This window comes from Coptis chinensis, chromosome 7 (genome assembly GCF_015680905.1).
Source record: "Coptis chinensis isolate HL-2020 chromosome 7, ASM1568090v1, whole genome shotgun sequence".
In the NCBI taxonomy this organism is placed as follows: Eukaryota; Viridiplantae; Streptophyta; class Magnoliopsida; order Ranunculales; family Ranunculaceae; genus Coptis; species Coptis chinensis.
Window position 1 is genome coordinate 58,103,743 of NC_141462.1, and position 25,208 is coordinate 58,128,950.

Sequence of the window (25,208 nt, forward strand, 5' to 3'; positions counted from 1 at the left end):
TACGCCTTCTTCTCAAGTTCTGTCTTTGTTTACGCCAGCGTCGACTTTTCAGCTTTTGACCGGGCTTTAGAAAGGCTTTATCTTCTTGAATCTTGGCCTTTAATCACGGAACTCCTTAGTAACCGACCTTTGCTCCTTTATCTCGCTAAAGTGGCACATTTCTGCACATAATGGACTTTGAAGCCTGAAATGCATAAAAATACGTGTCGGTGTTAACTCTTAATTATTACTCACATAATTGGTCTAAAAGTATGATTATTAAGGGGTTAAAACTACAGTTTTGGGCTCTTATCAAACCACCCCCAAATAGCATTTTGCTTGTCCTCAAGCAAAGATGAGAAATTAACATAAGTGACCAAAAATGGAGTTCTATCTACTTCTCGTTTCGCCGAGTGCGATTGCATTGACCATATGCAACAAGGCCTTAAACCACTAGGAATTCCCTAGTGGACGAGTTATAGCCTCGTGAGAGTTTTCTAGTGAAGGTACTCACAAACTTCATCTATACTACAACGACTAAGAAATAAAACTATTGTTTCCTTATTCATGCTCCAAACTATCTATACATCTCACTAGCTATGAACAAGAATAACCAAGTAAAAAACCTAAGCTAAGATATGCATAATAATCAATCATCTATAATAAACATATATACAATGAGTAATACTATGAAATGTCTAGCATTTCTGAAACTCGGAATAGCGTCCTTAAGTAGGTTCTCACAATAATAGTCAAGATACAACACTCTGATTTTTCCACTCAAGTTCCGCTACGCCAGTGTGCAGTGGGCACACTTTACCTTACAATCTCAATGACAACAAGGAAGCCAGAGTCGATCAAACACATCTGCCACTTACTATCACACTAGCCTATTCCTAATTGAGCTAGAGGTCTTTATTAGGTGTTGCGGGGATTAGGAGATGGTTTAAAAAGAAAGGAAATGGATATTCAAAAAGGACAAGTCTGAGATAATAGAGTCTTCATATTATGTAACTAGAGAAAACCTTGTTATTTACTTTTGCTTCTATACTTTGTTTCCATCCTTAGCCATATTTTTCTTTTTCTTTTCTCTTTTTTTTTTCTTTGGCTTTTGACTCCCTTTTATTGGAGTTTTTATTTTATTTCTATTTTTATTTTTCTTTTCCTTGGATGGAAACTTCTTTTCTTTATGTTCTGAAGCAATTAACTAACTTTTGTTTACACAGGTTTTTCTCTTCTTCTTTCTTCCTCATTCTATTCTCAGACTTATTCTAAATTGGGTGGGTTGATTTTTTTTTTTTTTTTTTTTTTTTTTTTTATTTTGTTTTGTTTTTGTAACAGGGTAAAGGATTTGTGATTTATGGAAGGCTAAAGAAAGGCTCAGAGGGGCGACTAGCGGAAAATAATTCATAGGTTTGAATTTCTGGCTATATCGATCCAAAGAGGGCCTAAATTCTCGCTTAGGATATGGCATAGTGATCAAGCAAGTGGACGTGTGATATCTCTATCTAGATTTTACTTCTCCCTTATGTTATTTCTCAAATGTTTCGCTCATATAAGGCTTTAGGCTATATTCTCACCGGATTTGTAGAATAAGTACTCTAGCCTAGATTTCAGAAACTTACTGCTAACAATCATAGATACTCATGTAATATATTTATAGATAGATGCAAAGATTATTACCTACATATTAACCTAAGTTTCTAACAATTATTCTAATGCAAAAGCTACGTGAGACTTCTAGATTGTTAAGAGCATAGAGAAGGAAAACAATACCACTATTCCTAAGTGTATAGCATGAACTTATTTATTTATATTTTTGAATTTTAAAAATTTTAACTAGAAAACAAATGCATATTAACTCTATCTATATCCTAACAGATGCCTTAATTACATGTGTTTCTATGCCCCCCAAACAAGAAGCATGCTTTGTCCTCAAAGCATTTAAAGAAAAAGAGGGTAGGAAAAATACCATTGAAGTGCGTGAAATTCAGGAACATCTGTAAAACAAGGTTAGAACGCACTAATATAGGAAATAAAACTGGCATAACTCTATAATGAAGTTCTACCCATTATGGGGTTAACAAGAATGAAATTGCTTGGGACATAAGCGCACACTAACTAGAATGAAACTTACCTTATCCCCGCGCATTACTGTCATCTTCCTCATTCTCTTCTTCCATAAAGAAGTGAGGTTCCTTCAGCGTCTGCCATGCCATGATAATTTGCCGGGCTTCCCGCCATTTATCATCTATTATTGCTAACCTATTAAGAGCCACTTATTCCGACGGGGTGTAGGGTGCAACCAGATGAGGTTGTATCCTCCACCCTTGCCAAAATCATTACACGGAAAGATCGAATAATACTATTGGTGGGTCGCATGCGATTAATCGATCCGTAATCCAATCCGTGAAGCGTGTACAAAAAATAGGAAAGAAACATAGCATAATACGAGAAACTAGAACGGGCATAAGAAGGTACTTATGTCTCATGCTATGGGATCGAGCTAAACTAGACATCAAGGTTCGGGGAAGGTCATGACACATACGTCCCGTGGCTAAAGCAAGGAAGACGCTGCAAGTGGCATCATTCACAGAAGAAAAATGCCATTCCCCTAAAATGTTTAGCATGATCCAAAACATAATAGTTCCTATGTTCATGGACAGGCTACCAAAGGCGACGTTATATTCCCCTTGGTCCTCGATACGGAAAATGCCCACGCCATACTACTCATGCAAAAACTCGTAAGTGTAGACATACATATTATAGACCCAATAGCACCATGGGTCTTGTATTTCAGCGGGCATAGCAAGTCCAAGAACAAATGCTAGCAAGAACCTGGTAATTTCCATTGGTTCATTATCAATGTTGATGGAGAACACTTGTTCTCCATCTGGTCTTTCAAAGAAAATGCAGTTATCGTAAAAATAAGATACTAGTGTTGGAGAATAAAGTGCATCCGGTCTTACCATAAAAGCGGCTCCCAAACCCAATCGAATGTGATAAACCCAAAACCAAGCACCATAAGTAGTGCTTTGGAACAAATCTTCGAAAGACTATTCCGGTATCAATGTTGGAGATGTCATCTCAAAATTACGCTTTGGAATAGCTGCGAATGATCCGGATACTATGCACAAAAAACTGGAAATTTCCTGGTCCACATAAGTCGTAGCGAGAGCGCGCTCGATAGATAGCCTTGGCCTTCTGAAGAAATTGAAATTTCCAGTGTTTGAGCTGGTCGCTCAGCTTGGCGCTGAAGCCTCGATAAAACTCAGAAAAAATATCTGGAAGCGCCGAAAGTCGCCTCAGGGCTGAAAAAAGCGCTTTCGTTCTGAAAACTTCGGAAAATGAGCCAAAACGAGGGAATCGCGGGAGTGAAAGGTGAGTGATGGAGTTTAGGTGTAGTGTGAGTTGTGAGGATAGATTGTATCAAGTTTATATAGGTTTAAAGTTGCTAAAATGGATCGAGAAGTTGCCAAAACTAATTACGACGGTTTCGAAAATCCTAAAATTTCCAAACCCAAAAAGGAAACAACTCATTTCCTTGATTCTAATTCAAACCCAGTTATCTTTTAGGTTGATTTTATGATAGAATGTACCTATTTAATCTAGATTTCATCCTACCATGATACTTATTCATATATATGCCTAAACAGCCATATTTTCACCTTGACTCCGCAATAAATTCTAACACGAGGGTTATATAAAAATCATGCTGGAATAGATAAAACCACCCCCAAACAAGTTGGGAAGGTGGGGTCAATATTAAACAACCACGCATAATGAAAATAACCCATTATATTAACAATAATTCATGCGGAGTACATTTCACTACAAAATTCAACTTACAGAAAGAACCTTACATAAAAATAAATGACAGTAATGAAACTACAAATAAAACATAAAACATAAAACTATACTATCCCTAGCTACTCCGGAACTGGTAGCGGAGGGCACATGGTCCGGAGATCGCTCCCCGAAGCTCTCGATGGACCAGCACCATTCGTCTTTCGGCGACGGCGCTCGTGTCTCAAGGGTGTATCCTCAGAAGGAGAGTCCCCGTGAGATGGGAATCGTGTCAGCATCTCTTCCCGGAACTGGCACTGAGCTTCTAGCTCGGCCCTCATCTGTTCCCACCTCTTGTCCTCTCTCTGGGTTCGGAGCTCGAAGTTATGATGCATCGTTGCCTGTCAAGTCCGGAGGTCTTCACAGATAGTGTTGAGCGAACGCATGCCACGATGGATCACAGCCATGCGTTCAGATCGACCGGACCTCTCCAAGGCATCCGCGTCAAAACACGTCAAGTCCTCCTCATCCTCCGAGGCATCCTGGTTTCCCCCAGCCTCCTCTTCATTCTCAGCTCCACCATCCTCTTCTTCTTCTTCTCTATCCTCAACCAATCTCCAAACCCGTTGGACACACTCCTTATAGATCACGAGGGTTACGGTGGAGGGTGATGTATGTCCGATCGATCGCCTGAAGCCGCTCTCAACTTCAAAGATGATCTTTGTTATCAACACGAGGAGAGGGGGCAACAGACCTCCCTACTCCCCTAATCATGCTCGGTAAAACTCTAAGATGCAGAAGTCATACTTCCGCCCTGGAGTATCCATAAGATGTGGAGGCGATTCGGGCCGATGTCGCCGACCTTCCCTTCCCTGGACGTTCCGACCAATCCACCGGGTCAGAGCCACCGGGTTGGTCCTAAGGAAGTCCAATCGAACACAATGCGATCTCGCATTGTAGTCGCCTCCAATAACTGTCTCGTGCATCAATGGCTCTACCCCATTATGTTGGGACTCCTACAGGGTGACATCCAGATGGATTTTAGGCGGAATGCCTAGAATCTAAGCCAACAACCCAGTCGTCACTTCCTTCCGCCTCTTCGCCACAACTACAAAAATCCTCGTCCCTTCCAACTCCCTCGTATCATAGAACCGTCGGACTAAGTCCTCGTGGTAATAGGCTTCAGTCGAGTACCACAAGCTACTCCAGTCTCGACTGATCATCTCGTCACCGTAAAACGGCGAGAAGTGGTCGGCGGTAAAAGCTTGCTCCGGTAAAATTCGGTGTTGTTGAGCCATTGGAAGTTTGGAATGTAGTGAGGGTTTAAATGTGATGTGGTGGTGGTGAAGTGGTGGCGCGGCAGCACCAAAATTCTGAATTTTTGATGGTTTTTAGTGATGGAAATCGTTGGTGGTTGTGATGGGAAGCTTTTAGGTTAGATTAGAAATCGATTTGAATTGGGGGCATGGGTTAATTTAGGTTTTCTTTTTATTTATTTATTTATTTTTTTTATTTGTTTCAAGCTTTTGGGCATTAATGGCGGAATGGAGGAAGAAGATCGCGACTGTTGGCTAAGGTAAGGGTGCGGTCGCGCTGTCGGTGGGCGCGGGTTGGGCCCAAGCCCAAAATCGAAATTTGTGATTTTTTTCCGATTTTTTGCGAAACTTCAAATCAAAATTGCCGCTTCGTTACCGGTCCGATTTTTGCGAATGAGATATGGAAATGATCAGGAGAGAATTTCCAATCCAATGATCCATAAAACACTCTATTCCGACCGTGGATGACATATAAGATAGTAGAAAACGCCTCGAAGTGCGTGTATGACGTACGTTATGTGAACAATTGAACTCTAATTCATATATTATGTCAACCCAAATCGTAATACAATAAAACGGCCTAAGCAACTCTAATGGGACATAAATATTTAGTACGGAAACACGAACACCCCACCCCCAAACAAATTTTTACAACGGCTTAGAAAATTTGTTTTTAGCGATAGGGTCTTTTAAAAGTCGATTCGAGACTTCCTAGGTTACTATGCTTATTCTTTAATATATATATATATATATATATATATTTTTTAATTTTAAAAGTAAAAACAATAAATAATAAAGACATAATTCACCCCATAGAGAAACATGAAAAAAAAAAAAAAAAAAAGAAAACATGTGCACGAGTGGAAAACGTGAATTATGTTTAAACGTGGACTTAGGATCCGGTACTTACAACCACACACTCCATAGGGAGGGCCCGGTTACCTTAATGGTGCACTCACCAATATATGGAAATGAAAGGAAATGCACCAACCACAAAAGTTGAGTCGTTTATAGTCAGATACTTGAGACTTTATCTAGACGTATGTATGAACATGTAGTTTATCATATATCAACAACCGAAATAATTGTGGATCATTCCATAAATAAATATCACAGAAAACATATCCAAACACAATCAAGCACCAAGATTTCCTATGACTCAACCTAGTGAAATGAAAGCGAAGTCGGATAACCCTATTATGTAACCTATCATGCACCTTATTTTTCATTTTTGAATGAGTGGGTGTTCTAGTAAATAAGTGTGAAAAAGTGAATGGTTGTGAAGAATATAGTGGATATGGATAAGTTGTAGAAAGACACCGTAAACAATGAGGATGTGGTTTTAGCACAAAACTCATTCATTGTGTGTGTAGGACTTGCCTCAATTCTGAAAATGAAGGTGTCAAGTGGTTTGTCCTTCTGTAGTATTTGTTTACTAGGTGGATTTAAAAAATTATGGAGCACAGGAGAAACAAAAGGATCAAGTGCAAACTCGAGATTCCTTTGAAAGGGTGGAAGGAGGGGAATCGAGGTGGATGTTGTGCAAAGTAGTTCTTGATAGGGTGATTCATCACCTTCTCAAAGAAACTCATCGAATTGCTCATCTAGATTGGTCATATCCTCGTTACTATGATAGTCCTCTACATCTTTGAGAAAGTCATCTATCTCATCCTCATCCGTAATATGTGTATCGACTAGTGTAGGGATGGAAATGTTGGAGTCCGAACTTCCAAAGGAAAGAAATTTGGGCATATGATTATCGGGAACGTGTTGTTGAAATAATCTCGAAAGCAACGCCTCGATCATGCTAACCTCTCCATCCATAGATCGAATCGGGTAATCGCGGTCTTTGTTTTAAAACATTGACTTCAATAGCAAGATGGCCAAAAGACATGGACATTGAACCATCGCGCAATTAATGAGCGCGTTGGCGGTTGCGAGAAAAGGTCGCCCTAAGATGATCGGACAGAGTCATTAACGACTTCAGATCGAGGATGACAAAATCAGCCGGATAGTAAAAATCCTGAATTTTTACGGAACATTTTCGACGACACCCTTAGGACACTTAATAGACCGATCAGCTAATTGCAACGTCATTCTAGTGGGTTACATCTCGTCTAGACCTATTTGTCTATACAAATAAAACGGGAGTAAGTTTACACTAGCTTCCAAGTCTAATAACGCGGTCGTCGTATAGGAATCTCCTAAGGTGCATTGTGCAATTGGATCTAACCCGAGGGGTCCTTGTACTTAACAATTCCATTATGTTCAGATAGAGTTGGGAATTGGTCTGTTAAAAAGGCGTCTTTTGGTATATTGGTCTTACGCCTAGTAGTACACAATTCCTTAAGAAACTTAGCATGGTGTGGTAGCTTTTTTATAGCTTCGAGGAAGGGAAGGTTTATAGTTAGATTCTTAAAAACATACCTAATCTCCTCGTAATTTGTATCCCTAGTTAACATGGCTAATTTTTGTGGAAACGGTGGTTTCTGTCTATATTTAGCAATGGTATTACCTGGGTGTTTAAGCGTGGCTTCCTGTTTCTTAGGTTTTGTTGTAACTGGTACCTCTACAATTGGTAGGCTCTTCAGTTTCTATTTCGCATCTAGTAATATAGCGGTGTAGGGGCTCTTGGTGGGGTAACTATAGGCATAGTTACTTTGTTATCAACCACTCTGCCCGGAGCGAGAGTGGTGATGGCCTTTAGCTCACCTACATTTTCATATTCACTACTAGTATTATCGGTTACCCTCAAAGGCTGTATTTGTTGTTTTAGGATTAGGTATTTCGTGACCGGCAACACACCTTTGGGTTGGGCTTTATCTTGAGCCAACCGTTTGGTTAAATTATTAACTGATTGTAGAAGCCGTTGGTTAGATTGAGCCATGGTTTGGAAAAAGTTTTGGCTCACTTGTATGAAGGTGTCAAGACGATCCGGTTGTGTGGGTGTAGTAGTCACGGGTGGTGTGGACGAACTATTTCACATGAATTATTTATGGGTGGATTTTGGTAGTTATTATTTACCGACGATACCTCTACTAGCATTATAATTATTATAACTACTTTGACCTTGTGCTTGACCTTGTCGAGGTTGCACTTGGTTGTTATAATTATTATTAAAATTCCCCGACCACATCCTTTGTCGTAGTGGGGCTTGGTTAAAGCCGTATGCGGAGGCCTAACATATTGGTTATTGTACCCTTGAGGTGTGACGTTTTGGTTATTTCTCCAACCGAAGTTGGGATTTTGTCTCAAGGGGTGTTAGGTTCACTATTAATGGAACAAGCCCTGTTCATAGGCTATAGGACGATGTGGGAGTCGGGATGCTCGGGGCTCCAACAGAAACTACATGGATTTGAATTTACATTCATGACGGGGATTGGCTTTTGTTGTACGAAATGGCCTCTACCTTTTTGTGAGGGATTCAATTAGAGTTTTAAGCTCGGGGATCTGATTTAACCTCAAACATACCGGGTAGCCTTAATCTGTTGAAGAAGAACTAGCGGAGCGGGAGTAATCATCACTACCCCCGCAGTTGTTATTTCGCTTAGTTTGGTCCTCTAAAAATTTATAAGCCTCCGAAGCTCCTTTGCTTAAGAAAATACCCCCATTCATTATGTCAAGGACTTCTTTATGGTGGTGTAGAAGTCCTTTGAAAAAGGCACGAACTAACGTGTCTTTAAGCTAAGTTATGATGTGGACAATCTATAAGGAGATCGGTGAAGCGATTCCAAGCCTCGAAAATGTTTCATGAGGATTTTGTCGAAAAGAAATGAATCTTGGAAAGCATCTCATCCGTCTTTAGGGGTGGGTAAAAATGTTCCATAAACAAATTTGAACAAGTTTAGCCCACGAGTCCACGTAAATTGGGCCAGGGCGCTTAACCAAGACGCCTTTATCGGCTAAGGTGAAAGGAAATACCACTTAATTTAATTTGTTCCGCACTAATCGTAGGATGGTGGAATGTTGTTAGGACTTGTTCAATCCTACGCGTAATGTTGATAAGGTTTTTCATGGTCTAATCCATGAAAAGCGGGTAACAAATTAAAAATATTTGGAGGGATTCGAAATCCCCACTGGTCCGCTAGAACGATGCAAGATTTGGGGCTATCGCCAAGGCTTTGTAGAAGTCGAGAGAGGCCTCTCTTCTTCGTCGGGCATTGTGTCGAGTGATGTGTGTGAAATAGTAGCTAGAGGTGTAGTGGGTGGTATACTAGATAGACTTGTTTGTTTGTTGTTGTTGTGTAATTACGTTCGGTGTTTTTGTTCGGCCGGACCTTAATCTCATACAAGGCTAAAACCAAACTTAGCTAAACACATCAACACTCCAAACAATTACGATATACTAGTATAAACCTCTAACAGAGATCGAGGTGTGGAAGAAAGGAATACCTGATTAAGGCCCTTGCTTCGCTTATGAATAGCGTCTTGTTTACGCTTGTTCGTGTATATATAGCGAGGTTAGAACACCGAAAAATATGAAAGATCAAAGTTCAATCAAAACTGCCGAAATCCGAAAAATTTTGTCAAGGGCGCGCAGTCGCGATAGATAGCGCGATCGCTCCAGTGTATCTTAGAATTCCAGAGTTTAAAGGCGGTCGCTCGAGGGCCCGATGAGTTAGGGCGGTCGCTCAAAGGAAGGCGCTAGCGTCTTTCAATGTAATTTCTGGCCCGAAATTTTTCAACTCTGAAATGGACAACCACAGTATAAATCAAACATGGGTGGGTGGGTGAAATTGGACTTTAAGAACAGTACTAACACTACGAAAACAATACGAAAGTGAAACTAAGATGGCAGCGGCGCCATTTGATAATAGTAAAATGAATAGTCTTACCTACGAAATAAAGCGATGAACTCTAAACGCAAGTAAAACTAAACTTCTTTACGTGTCTATGTTTTATCAAAGATTCTACTCTCAAGTCTATGAGATATAGTGGAGTAGAGTAATTGGTTCCACTCCTAGTCCTTCCGCAAGCTGTGTTCTCACGTGTAAGTAATCTAACTTAAAGTCTAATGAGAGATTTACGAAAAAGGCAACTAGACTACGATGCAACTACCCACGAAATGCAACTAGTCGACAATGGGAATAACTAAGGGAATGCTACGTTGATTCGATGATAAGGAGTTAGAGGGGGATTGATTCCACCTTAACTCGACTTAATCCTATTAACAACTAATCGTCAGAATCCGAATTGAATCGCTTCGAACAATTGGTTCTTCCTAATCCCTAATTACACATGGCATTCCTACCAATTCATAACTAGCATGTGAACGATTAAACCCATTCTCATGGTAAACTAATCGTTTCTAGAGTGGAAAGGAAATTACGACGATTCTACGATATTCAGAATCAAGCTTTCATCAAGGCTTCTCAACCCCCCTCTAATGGAGGTTTAGCCGAGAATCATTACGCAATCATTTCCGATTACATTTAAACTAAACATGATATAAAGAATTGAAATTTACTTAATTAAACAATAATGAAATCTAATTTAATGACTCAAATGAAATAAGGGCAGGAATTGAAATTAGATCTAGAAATGGGAATGACAAAATCGAAATTGATAAAAATACTACTTTATTGATCTAATCAAAATGAATAACAAGATTCAAAGGTTTAATCTAATACAATAATTGAAATGGAACTAAACTTAATTAATCTACATGAAAAAACTAGATCTAGAATTCATTAATGGAGGCTAACTAATCTAAATCTAATCTAGGTCTAACTATCTACCATTTACAATCTACCCCTAACAAAGAGCTAAACTTTTGTTTTATACTTTCAGATCCAAAAATCGTGCATGGGCTTGGAGCCATGTTTTGGGCCAGAGAATCAGGCCCAAAACCCAATTCTTTCAGTCCAAAAAGGCCTCTTCAGCTATAGTTGGCTTCAACAGACTTTTCGTCCACTTTTGCTCCTCTGATTGGATCAAGGCTTAAACCATTGGAAAGCTCTTTTCGAGCCGGTCGTTTTGACATAAGGTAGGCCCCATTCCGAGGTTTGAGTCCAAAGATACGACCTTCGGAAGTTCTGCTGACTTGTGTGTTGTTTCTGCCCGCGTCGACTTTTCAGCTTTTGGACCTTTTTAGAAAGGCTTTATCTTCTTGAATCTTGGCCTTTAATCACGGAACTCCTTAGTAACCGACCTTTGCTCCTTTATCTCGCTAAAGTGGCACATTTATGCACATAATGGACTTTGAAGCCTGAAATGCATAAAAACACGTAATCAGTGTTAACTCTTAATTATTACTCACATAATTGGTCTAAAAGTATGATTATTAAGGGGTTAAAACTACAGTTTTGGGCTCTTATCATCAAGTCACCATCAAAGCCCAATACTAAAGTTCGTGAATCTAAGTCCATGTGTAGATTAATTCTCATAAAAACGTATATATCTAAGTCTTATAAGAATTTCCCTCTTGTTACGTGCCAGTATTTATATTCTTTACACACTACTCACGTCAAATCTGAATTAGATAATGACAAACAAAGTTATACAATTTTCGACAATATTTTATTACTACATTTGTCCATATTCTTAAATATGTGAAAAGCTGGAAAAAGTCAACATTCCACAGTGTTGTCAACGGTCAATGTCAAAGTCAACCTGTCATTGACAAAGTCAAACTGTCATTTCCATGTTCAACAGGTTTAGGGTCATAGCCCTGGTTCATGGCTAAGGGCAAAGGTGCATGGCTCATGGGCTCATGACTAAGGAAACGGTTCGAACCCAACTAGCCAAGCCCAAACCCAAACCTTAGGACTCGGCCCCAAAAGTCTAAACTGGCCTAGTGAATCAACCTGACCTACTTTAAAACATATGGACCAAGCCCAAAACAAAAAACAGAAAAACCGGTCCAAAGAAAACTAATGTGAGCCGGCCCAACAACAAAAATTAGATTTGGCCCCAACAAGAAATAGAACCGGCCCAACATAAAAATAGAGTTTTGGCCTAACTAAACAACCTAAAACCGGGCCCAAAGAAACAAAATAGAACTGGCCCAACCAACATAAATAGAATCGGGCCCAAACAAAACCGACCCACTTGGTCCCGACCCAAACCCAAGCCCAAGCCCAAGTCCAACCAAGTCGTCTTCTCCATTAGCTCACCAGCAGCCTCCACCACCGGATCTACCGCCGTCAGTTCCGATCGCCACCCCTCCAAAAATACTCGAAAATGATCAGGGGAAAAACCCCAACCACTTTAACAAAAGCAAAATCCCCAACTCATTAAATCAATACCCTTCATCCAAACTAGATCTCGAATTTGCGCCGCCATTAGCGCTCCTCCGAAACATCAGCAACACCCCATTCGACCGCCCTCACACACACTACACTACCCCACTTCCACCAATCATCAATCAACCACCAAAATCGACCGAATAACAGTTCGAATTATTTTACTAGGGGATGTCTGGGCGAGCCGCCATTAATGGCTTCTACAAGCTTTGACAGCCTCATCCGATCAACATTCAATCACCCATCACTAACCAACCTCAAACCAACCAATTAAACATCACTACAACAACAAGAGTTCAAAATAAAAATGGACAGGCGATGCCATTAATCTCGGATTCCAAGCTTCGACCGCCCCATCTAAACTTCAATCCCGATAGCACCCAATCCAACCTCAACAACCAATATTGTATCCAACTAACACACCATATATTTAAACACAATACAAGTTTAACAAGTATACAGAGACGATCTCTCTGTCTTGTGCCGCCATTAACAGCTTCTCGAAGCTTCGACAGTTCAATAACTTTTTTTTTTTTCAATAAGAAGAACAATGAACCATATATAACAGAAATTAGTTTAACAATAACGACACACGACGAGGAAGAACGAACAGTAAAAATGCGTGAAAAACATTGAACATTAAAGCTGTTTCCGTATACACGTGAAGTAGAAAAACTAACTACTCACCTGTATTAGAACTCGACGAATCCCTCATCGTCCGAATTGTCGCTCCAACCCTCTAGCAAATGAGTTGCCTCTATTTTTATTTTATTTTTATCTCAAAACCCTATTCTCTAGAAAAATATGAATATATACTTGGGTTTGAAACCTAAGCCCAACACAGACTCGGGCCCAGAAATCAAGCCAACATATCCCAAATCCAATCCAGTGAATTTTAACTAAATAATTAAATTAATTAATTAATAAATATATATATATATATTTTTTAAATACTTGCGTTACAGAGATGGTAGGTTGCTTCTTCGCAGTCCAGGAAACCAAGGTGGAACCCAAGAAGATACAAAGACCAGTGGTAGAGTAACGAGAATCTGGACACCTTGCCCAGTCAACATCAGAATAAACCCGAATGGCGAGGGGAGTAAGGGAACGACGAATCAGTAAGCCACACTCTAAAGAACCCTTAAGGTACTGGAGAATACGTTTGGCCGTAATCAAATTTAGAGTACGTGGAGAACTCATAAACTGGGCAACGTGATGAATTGCATATGCAATGTTAGGACGAGTGAAAGCCAAATACTGAAGAGAGCCAACAAGCTGATGATACTCAGTCGCATTAGGTAAGGGGTCTCCATTTGAGGTAGAGAACTGAGACTTGGCACACACAGGGGTGCCACAAGGTTTACATTTCATCATAGAGTAATGCCGAAGTAGATCAACAATGTACTTGGTCTGTGACAGATGAAGACCAGTGGTAGTAGAGGTGATCTTAATACCTAAGGAGTATGAGAGAGATCTAAGGTCCTTAATCTCAAATTCAGCTCCAAGAGTAGAGATGAAGGAGGATAGTACAGATGGAACATTTCCAGTCAGAATAATGTCATCAACATACAATAACAAAACCATTATCTCTGATGAACGGCGAAAAACAAACATAAACGGATATGCACGGCTTTGAAGAAACACATAATGAAGAAGAAATGTGTTGAGACGTTGAAACCAAGCTCAAGGACCATAAATAGCTTTATGAAGTTGGCATACATGATCGGGGTGGGTAAGATCAACAAAACCAGATGGTTGGTGCATAAAAATCGTAGCATCAAGAAAGCCATGGAGAAAGGCATTCTTGACATCCAACTGTCGTAAGGACCAACCATATGATATAGCCAGACTCAATATTGTCTGAATAGTAGTGGGTTTTACCACTTGACTAAATGTCTTGTCATAGTTAATGTCAGGTTGTTGATGAAAGCCTTTAGCCACTAATCGAGCTTTAGGTCGCTCAATAGAACCATATGATTTCAGCTTCAGTTTGAACACCCATTTGTTTAATACAATAAGCTCACCTTTGGGATGAGGGACAATAGTCCATGTCTTGTTCTTCAGAAGAGCATTAAACTCGTCTGTCATCGCCTGGCGCCACTCAGGAAACCAAACAACCTGTGAGTAACAAGTGGGTTCCTCAGTGGAGGAGGTAAGCTGGGCAACAAGTGCACGAGAGAGAGGCTACCGCACTGTACCATTAGTGCAAACTTTAGGTTAGTGAATGCCATCCCTGTGATGAGTGACCATAGTATGTCCAATAGGAGGATGGCCAGACCCTGGATCAGAAGAGTACCCATCTGTAGTAGAAACAGTAGGTGATTGAGAAGTGCCTGAATTAGTAACCAAAGAAGAATGACTAGGCTAAGATGAGACTAGAGGTGGTGCATGCACTGTAGGAAGATCCTGAGCAAGTATTGGACCTGCCACAAGCACTATAGGGAGAATAATAGCAGGATCACTCACTGGAGGAAGAGCAATGGTAGGAGTGCTATAGGGAACTTGTGGAGAGGATTGTCCAGTGGCTGGATTAAGTACCGGAACAAGAACCCAATCTGTAGGAGCTGTAGAAGAGCCTGAAGGTGAAAATGACTAAAAAAGAAAAGTTTGCTCATTAAAACGAACATGCCAAGATATATATACTCTGCCAGTAGAGCGGTCAAAGCACTTGTACCCCTTATGTTGTAGACTGTAACCTAAAAAGACACACTCAATAGTTCTTGGCAAAAGTTTATTAGTCATATAAGCTTCTAAATGTGGATAACATGCACAACCAAAGATACATAACTCAGAGTAAGATGGGGACTTCCCATAGAGACGTGAATAAGGTGATGACCACTGAAAAATAGGAGACGGGAGATGGTTGATGAGATAGACAGCAACAAAAACAACATCAACCCAATGAGTCAAAGGAACATGACAAGTGAACAAAAGAGTACGAGCCATATCAACTATGTGCAGTGGTGATGTTTTCTTTCTGCCAAACCATTTTGTTCTGGCGTGTGTGGACAAGAAAACCGATGATGGATGCCAAGGGAGGAGCAGAGTTGCTTGAAGTTACCATAATCAAATTCCCCTCCTCCATCACTCTGGAAAGTTTGAAGTGTAGCGGAGAAGTGAGTTTTGATATAGGCAAGAAAAATTTGAAAATGACTGAACACCTCCGATTTATGTTTCATAAAATACAACCAGGTAAAGAGTGCAAAATCATCAGTGAACAAAACATAGTACTTGTAGCTAGAATGTGAAACAGTGGGAGATTGCCAAACATCAGAGTGGACAAGAGTAAAAAGTGAACAGTACGTATATCGTTAGATATTTTAAACTGGAGGTGTGTGGATTTACCCATAGCGCACCCTTTACAGAAAGACCGATGGTGCTTAAACTCAGATGACAATAATTTATTCGACCATAAAAGAGACATAACTTTGCTAGACGGGTGTCCTAACCTACTGTGCCATCGTGATGAAAATTGGTGAGACACATTCCAGGTCTATGTCTTGCAAGAACAAGGAAATCTCCTCGAACTGATTGACTCAAGCCTTGGAGCAAATTTCTCTGAGAAAGAAGCAATTAATGAAGATACTCAACATAGGTCTCTTATGCAACAATCCATCTTGCATTCTTAGGCCCGCGATGTCTGCAATTATCAGCATGCTAGAAGGTCATAGTCCTCTTCAAGCGCCACTCGTCATACATGGTTCACTGAGACTCAAGGCCTTTGAGAAACTGTCACAGGATAGCCAGACGCAAAGCTCTGATACCATGAAAAGAAGGATAACAAGATGATGTATTCTTCTCATTTAGAGATAATATATATATATAAGTGATGTAATACATAAAAGGAAATAAATCACAAAGAATATATCACAAAATACAACATTGGATACGAATATATTATTCCATATGTGTATCATTCACAGTCCGTTGTCCAACTTTATACATATCTTTTAGACTTAATTTCCTGCAAAACATAATTTCTATTTTGACACAAACGTTTTTAATGGACTTTGTGTAAGATATACAAAGGAAATATCGGATGCATATGAAAGGCTACTCTTAGATGCCATTGAAAGAGTGCGCAGACTTTCATTAGAAGTGATGAGCTTTATGAGGCGTGGAAACTTTTCACACCAATGTTGAACAAATTGGAAGAGAAGAAGATTGCACCAGAGCTCTACTTACACGGCAGTAGAGGGCCATTTGGAGCACATTATCTTGCTGCCAAGTACAATGTTTGATGGGGGTTAGTGGTAAATGCTCCTAATATATCAGATTACTGTTTTAGAGATCAAGTGGTTACTTGGCCCCTTGTTCAAACCTTTTTCTTAATTGTTTGGCTGTAATTATCATCGTGGATTTGCTAGTGTTAGTGGAAATTTTATTTGGTATAGCATTTGGTTGTCATACCTCTGGGTAGATTGTAAACAACTTCATGGGTAGATTGTAAGGAGAAGACACCGAGTTAAATCAATAATCAAGTTCATTCAAAAAGTTTTGCTTTCCCTTATCTCTTGTTTTTCCCCATAATAACCTATCTTTTATCAAATTACATTATAGGGTTAGTTAGATAAGTCTAACTAACCCTACATTATATAAGAGAGCAAGAGTCAAACAACTGCAACTTGGTGCTCCCAAGAGCAATCCTTCCAGCAGAATAGCCTTCCAATACAGCAAGCACTATACCTAGTTAGTTGTGCACAAGACTTGTACATTTTTTACAAGAAATAAACTTTTACTGCTTCGATGAATTTCTCCTTTGTTCTCGACTCAGAGGACTGCCAGGGAACTATAAACTTTGCCGGAGTAGATCTTTAGGTGAACAAAGCTTGATGGCCGATGCATTAAAGGAGATATTTATTTTAGAATCCAAGTCGGCATTAGATTCTGTGAATGTTGGTAATAAGTGTAGTGATGAACCAGGGCGGAGATCCCAATTCCCCCCCTCCCCCCCCCTCCTAACACACACACTTACCCTCCAAAGTATTTGCAAATCTTGCAAAATGGGCAGGCTCATGAACCTGCAAAATGGGCTTTTAAGCTTAAAAACATTGAGTCTACACCAAGTTGGATTTTCTCTTCTGATTGTACACTCTTCAATATTTAGTAATGAATGGAAAATATTTAAAAGTATTTGCAAATCTCTTATGTTATATGTATGACCACCAATGTAAAATTTTATGAAATCACAAGGTTGTGCCTCTCCAAAAGTTTTGGAAAAGATGAACTACTACCCCCTCATTTACTTTCACCCACTTCAAACATTGAATCCTGGCTCCGTCCCTAGTGATGAAGTTGTTGATCCTGTTTTCATGTTCTTGTTGCACTTGTGTTTCTAGTGTTGTGCTCATCATGTTTAAGTTACTCAAGGTTACTGAGGAATGTTTGGATTTCTTCTTCTCTAATTTGCAGCTAAAACTTGACACAGTCTTGATCGCTTTATAACAAGCGCATAGCCACATATAAGCAATAATTAGAGTTTCCATTATCATTCTCAATCAAAACCATGTTTATATATTGACTTGATAGTTTACTTGATATAATTCAAAGAAAAAAAAAACTAGTCTCTCTCTCTCACACACACACATATATAGAAAGCATCAAGCCACACACTGAGGCTATATGAACAGAATAAACTTGTATAGTCGTTATAGTCCAGCCTAGTTAGGATACCTGGCTTCACACAGGCATCCTGATCCTGGCAACGACCCTTCAATTTTTGGTTAGTGAGAAAGAAAAATAGAAAGCATATAGGTTGTTATTTTCATTTTTGAATTGAAGTACATACCGTGACATATATTCTATCCTTGGAGATAGTGTTGTGACTACTTTTGAAAACACAATAGAAGTCTAGAATAATTGTATATTCATTCATTAGAGGCTTATAAGGGACAAAATATTTCAGAGTACGCTATTCTAGGGATTTATGGAAGACTCCCCATTTTAATGCAATCAGCCTCCAAATATTAGACAGATCAAGAGATAATCCATCTCTATCTAAGTTGGGACATGCACTGAGATGATTCAAAAGAATGGAAACTGGTGTTTCTTTGTGATATTAGTAGGACTTGAGAGTTGAGACACCTACATCACACTGGGATTTCAGATTTATCAGAACCAAAATCTATATGAAAAAATTGAGGACAGACAAATTCGCCTATTGCAGCTACTTCTCACTCAACTCCCAAAGACAGAATGTATAAACTTTGTGCCTGGTCATCGCTATTAAGTTTAGTGGGAAGCATAAGCAAAGGAAGTTGACGCAAGATGAGATGCTTAATGTAGTGGGCAAATATCGTGCTTTTAGGCATTTTATATGATATTTCAAGACTTGAGATATTGACATAAGGGTCAATATCTCGATATATTTTGTGGTTATTTCAAACATTTGCAGGTATTGAGCGGGAAAAGAAGGAGAGAGACAATGTACACGCATCATGATTTGATTGGGTCAAAGCTAATTGAAGACACTATATAAAGACTGGATGAGGAGAAAGAAAGATTCATTCGAACATTTCCACAAAAATTGTTGTAAATTGGAGAGAGAAAGAGAGAAAACAGAGCGATTGTAAAACCACCATTGTTGTTCAATAAAAAGCTTCAGTTTACTTCATATCGATTCTTCAACTCAATTCAACTTCATTCAAATTACATTTCCACCATTCATCTTCAATTATGAACATTAATTCGAGTGATCTTAGAAGAATTAAAATAGATTGTTCTTAGACATCACATTGGCACCGTCTGTGGGGAATGATAAGCCCCTAGGGGTAATCAACATGATATACAAAGGGGTCATCCCACACAAAAAGATTATAAGGGACAAGATTCGGAAGATATCGACAGTTAAAGAGGTACTAGAAGTGAATGTCGAGCCAATACCGGTGAGCCCTACATTAGTATCGGCAAGCATACCTAGAGCAATTATGTTTGTACCTGATGATCTATCCAAGGTAATATGTTACCTCATGATAATGCTTTGTTAAATACTTTGAGGATATCAGGATATGATGTGCAAAAGGTGTTGGTCGATTGTGGAAGTTTTGTGAACATTCTTTTTTGGATAGCATTCACAGGTATCGGATTTGATGAGTCGCATCTGAAAGAACCACAGTTTAATCTGTTTGGTTTCAATGGAAGCTATACTAGGCCAGCTGGAAAAATTAAATTACCAGTGAGAGCTGGTCCATAGACGATTATGACTACATTTATAGTCATTAAGCATCATTTAGATCATAATGCTATCTTGGGAAGAAAGTGGATACATGCAATGAGAGCAGTTCCAAGTATTTTTTGCCAAGTTATCAGATTTCCCAGGAGGTATGAGGTCGATATTTCCTAGTAGAATTGGAGGCAAAGTTATGACTATCGGCTCTATCTTCAGAATGAGTATCTTCACTATTGGTACTAACATCAGAAAGGGTGTCTTCATTTGCCATCACGATGACTATAAACAAATAGGTGACGACAAAGGTATTTTTAGTATCGCCAATTTAATATATATAGCACATCATCAATAATACAGTTTGAGATATCAGAAGTATCGATAATGGGGTTTTTCAGTAGATACATTTGATATCTAAAACAACATATAAAAGGTTATACACACAGACCATATTATTGATGCAAAGATACAAACTTTTGAGCATTTTAAAGAATAGTACAGTGTTCTATACTATTATATAACACAAAAATACACATATTTACACTCTTCAAGTTTAAAAATCTTCAAAGCCCTAAGCTGTCGAATTTATTTCTTTCAAAGATTATATGATAATGTGCGTTTTAGTTTAACAAGTAGAGTACAAGAAGTAAAGAGCTTACCTTACAGCTTACAAAAGTTGGTTTTTCTGGAGAAGAACAGATAATAACAAGGACGAAGACGAAGGGAATATTCTGGTTTCTCGTTTTTCTTTAGATAGCGTGTGTAAGAAGTTGAAAAGGTGAGGGAATGAGAAACAGTTTGTTTAAACTTTTATACTTGAAGCTTGGGCTGGGTTATTAGACAGGCCCAGATGTGAAAATGATTATTTTGATATAACTGTTTCTCGAAAAGTTGAAATTTGAAGTAAAATTTCAAAATTTCGAGAGGGGGCGATGTAGTGGGCAAATATCGTGTTTTTAGGCATTTTATCTGATATTTCAAGGCTCGAGATATTGACATCTTGGTATATTTCGTGGTTATTTCAAACATTTGCAGGTATTGAGCAGGAAAAGAAGGAGAAAGACAATGTACACGCGTCATGATTTGATTGAGTCAAAACTAATTGAATACACTATATAAAGACTAGATGAGTAGAACGAAAGATTCATTCGAACATTCCCACAAAAATTGTTGTAAACTGGAGAGAGAAAGAGAGAAAACAAAGCAATTGTAAAACCACCATTGTTGTTCAATAAAAAACTTCAGTTTACTGTCAATTCTTCAACTCAATTCAACTTCATTCAAATTACATTTCCACCATTAATCTTCAATTGCAAACATTAATTCGAGTGATCTTAGAACAATTAAAAGAGATTATTAGACATCACACTTAAACTTGTCATATTCAAAATAAACAGATTGATTGTAAAAACCCATTTTTTATTTTTACTAATTAATTGTGGTATTATTATTTATTCAGTTTTATTTATTGATATAATTTTTTTGAAATTTCAAAAATATAAAAAAAAAAATAGAAATTTTGGTTTAGCAAAACTAGAAGAGAAATGTGGGATAATTATCAAGGATAACTCTCACGTATCTAACCTTTTTTTTTTCTCCCACGATTTCAAAGGAAAAACCCTACTGAAAAAGAAGGAGAAAAAAAAAAGAAGAAGAAAAGAGAAAAGTCGAACACAAAGTATTGGGCTCACCGCACTATTGATATTCCTAGTTGTTTACATCTTGTAGATTTAATAAGATAAGTTATATTTCTTTCTTTTTTTTTTGTTTCCATAGAAGTAAGATATGTTGTTTGTTATGTGTGATCATATGGATTATATATTTGGAGTATAAATCCATTAATGAACTGTATAGAGTTTTGTGAAGAAGATGAACAGTTAACAGAAAACATTATTCCAGAAAACTTGTATGTGCAGTCTTTTAATTCTGTTTAGATGGAGATCTTCCCTAACTCGGAGGTCTCTCAAATTTAATCCTTAGTTACCTGATACATTTAACTCTGACATATATAAATGTTAGACAAATCCAACGGTGGAGTTTCTGTCAAGGCACACATAAGCGTGACTGGTCGTAGTATATACTACGCCAGAAGACTACACTGCCGCAGTCATAAGTTTAGGCATAGATGAAGGATGACCCAGTACTGGATTGTCCTCAAATTTGAGATGTATATTTATAACACACAATATTCATACCCATTAATATTGCAGGCCTATCCGACGGTGGGATGTCAATTGAGACATTGAAATACGAGACTATTGATTTTGGATAAAGTTGTGAATGGAAAATGGTTAATTTTATTGAATGGATTGTTTTTTATGATCATTGTGCATGATTTTCTACTGCGTGAAATTAGTATATTTACATCACAAGTGTAACCTTGGTTTATTTGAATATTAACATGAAATTGATTGAGCTTGTGCAAACCGTTACTCTTGGGAGTGTGTTATAAGAAATATTGCACGTAAAGTATTGTTGATCGGGAAATTTATTTTGTTTTGTATAACATATATACTATATGGATGTGAAATGATTAGAAAACCTATGACACTATTAGAATAAGATGGACATTTCCTATACTCATGATGATTACGATTCCATCTCTAGGAGATGTGATGTGAATCTTGTAAGATACATTTGATATTTAGACGCATTCCATCTTTGTGAGATGTGACGTAAATGCAAGTTTGGATATGTTTTATGACGCATTCCATCCTTGTGAGATGTGATGTAAATGCGGGATTAAAATTTATAACAAGGTTCCATCTTTTAGGGGAGGAACTAAATGTCTTTTGCCTCACTAAGAGATGTGACGTAAACCTTGGATATGTGGATTCATACGATATTTTATGACGCATTCCATCCTTGTGAGATGTGACGTAAATGCAGGATTAAATTTATAATAAGGTTCCATCTTTTAGGGGAGGAACTAAATGTCTTTTGCCTCACTAAGAGATGTGACGTAAACCTTGGATATGTGGATTCATATGATATTTTATGTCGCATTCCATCCTTGTGAGATGTGAAGTAAATGCGGGATTAAATTTATAATAAGGTTCCATCTTTTAGGGGAGGAATTAAACGTCTTTTGTCTCACTAAGAGATGTGACGTAAACCTTGGTTATGTGGATTTGCATGATATTGGTATTTCACGCGGTTGTTCACACATGTCCAAGCGTCCATTGTATTATTGCATTTCTAGTTGTAACCCCAAATGTAAAATGTGAGCACCTAAATAGACTTGGGTGTGAATGATAGTCATGCTTGGGCAGGGCATATTTCGACATGAGTTCAAAGTGCGGAAATGGGAAATGGTCATTTAGGAAATAGAAAAGAGGTCTAAGATAATTTAATAAATCGTGGGGGAGTCTTCATTAAAAAGTGTATTAATAATTTATATAATACTTGAGACATTATTTTTATGTGTTATTGTTATCATTGAATTAACCCTGTTTTGTAGGAGGGTGGGCTACCTAATCCTTATTGCAGGGATGAAGCCCACTCTAAACGGTTAGGCGCTAAGGTACTGTATACTTCTTAAAGTTATTATTTAGATAGTTGGTTACAATGTTATATTAAATTTTATATATTATATTGGTATTTGCTACATGGATTGCACGTTAAGAGAAACTAAGTTTCTCTTGTTAGTTGGTGACAAAGGATCGATGTCTCTAACATAGCCGAATGATGTGGACGTGGTATACGTAACTTCATGGTGATAATGTGTATTGTTATTAACTATCATGAGCATTGCATTTAGAACACTCACACCAGCATTTTTAATGCTGACCCCAGTTTGCTTTGCATTCGGGGGTATGTTCCTTATGGAACCTAGACCTTTCGCATGAACTGCAGTAGTAGTAGCTTTTTGAGTTGGAAAACCGTGGAGCTACAGTTGGAGTAGCTGGCTTTGCTTAGGAGTTGCTTTTCTTTAGAGATTCTACTTTTTTGATTGTATGTTGGATTTTGAGTTAATAAGTTGAGACGTTCTCGTTTATTTTTATTTCGGTTTGATGTTCCTCGACATATCGGATGATTGTAATTTGGAGGTTATTCATTTTGGATTTAATTTTGCAAGTATTCTTATTCCAATATTTGTTTTTAGCTGTAATTAAATGCATGTTTATCATAAATGTACGATCTCGGTTCACCGGATAGAGTAAATATCTATTTGTTGTCGATTCAGATTCTACTGAAAAATCGGGTGTGACATTGATAGTCTATGCACACAGCGCCAATCCGAATATAATCCCAGACATGGATAAACTTCTCGACAATGAGAGGCAGAAGACGGCTTTGGAAGCTCCAGCCAGTCAACCTCTCTACCATTGTGAGAAGTAAGGATGGAACACTTACCGTCTACAGCACCCTCCACTATTGAATCAGACAATCCATGACGGAACTACTCAGCAATTCTATTTTGAACTACAATGCAATCTACAAACAGGGAATCCTAATAACTTAATGAATTCCTTTACCCTTCAGACTGAAGATAAAATCAGATTTGAAACTTTGAAGAATATATATATGGTTTAGAACTGGGAGCTCTAAAATATTAAAAAAGTTAAGTGTTTACCCCTGATACGAAGTAGAACACGCTCCTTATAGTAAAGCATAGTTGCTTAGTAAATCCGTTTTTCTTTATTCTACTTGGTTTCTTGCCACGTTCTAGAGTCTGTGCTTAAATTCTTTCCTTCTAACTTGTATAGAGTTTGCCTTGGTAATTACCATTGTTCTTTGGTGCTCTAGTTAGGATAATGGTTGAATCACAATTTACAGGTTCATAATTCTACCCACTTTCTGTAAACATAAACGGGCGTTTGTCTGTGATAAATTACATTTACTCAACGGCTAGGATTGCATAAATATTTGAGTGTGCATAATCTCATATAAATCATCACGATTAACGTAACAAAATTCAGAAGAGAATTTAAGGTACAAAACAAGTAGAAAAAAGTGGAATGAACCTTCTTATCTAGTATCCATACTCATAAGCGAAGTCAGATACACCAACCATTGCTGAAACAACTTGAGTCACAATATAAAAGCTGCCAGCTAGAATAACTACTATGAGAATTGCAGAGATGGGATTCTTCAAAAGCTCCACTATAGGCTGAAATATGGTGTAAAGTGCACCTGTACTAACTGTAAGGGCATACAAACCGTATCTCCTCATATTGTCCCAGAAATCCTCCATCAAAGGTCCTTCAGGACCAAAGGCCAATGCCCTATTCTTGTCATCCATTACAGCAAGCAGCATGGCAAACCCAAATGAAACTGCTCCCAACACGACAAATCTTGAATACCCATCATCAGAAACCAGCTGAACTACGTCCTTTGTTAATGTCTTGGTGGCTGGTGTGCTATTCAAGATGAGAGGCTTGTTTCTAACGCTTTGTTTTGTGAGGTGCCCTGCACTTGGTTTAGTGTAAGTAGTTCCTTTAGGAGTACTGGATGCTTTGGATGAATACGAGAATAAAGTTTTAGCTGGTGAGGTGCTGAGGTAAGATTGCCTAGGAAGATAGAAACGAGACCTGAGTATACAACTCTTCATATCTCGGTTGTTTTAGTTTACGACTCTCTTTGGAGTTTGAAGATGTTCTGGTGTACTGGTTGGGAGGGTGAGTGAGACTAGTTGTGGCTTTGTGGCTCCTCTTGCTCATACCTTATCTTTTTTAAAATACTAGATAAAGTGCATAGCAGTGGGCGTGAGAGGAG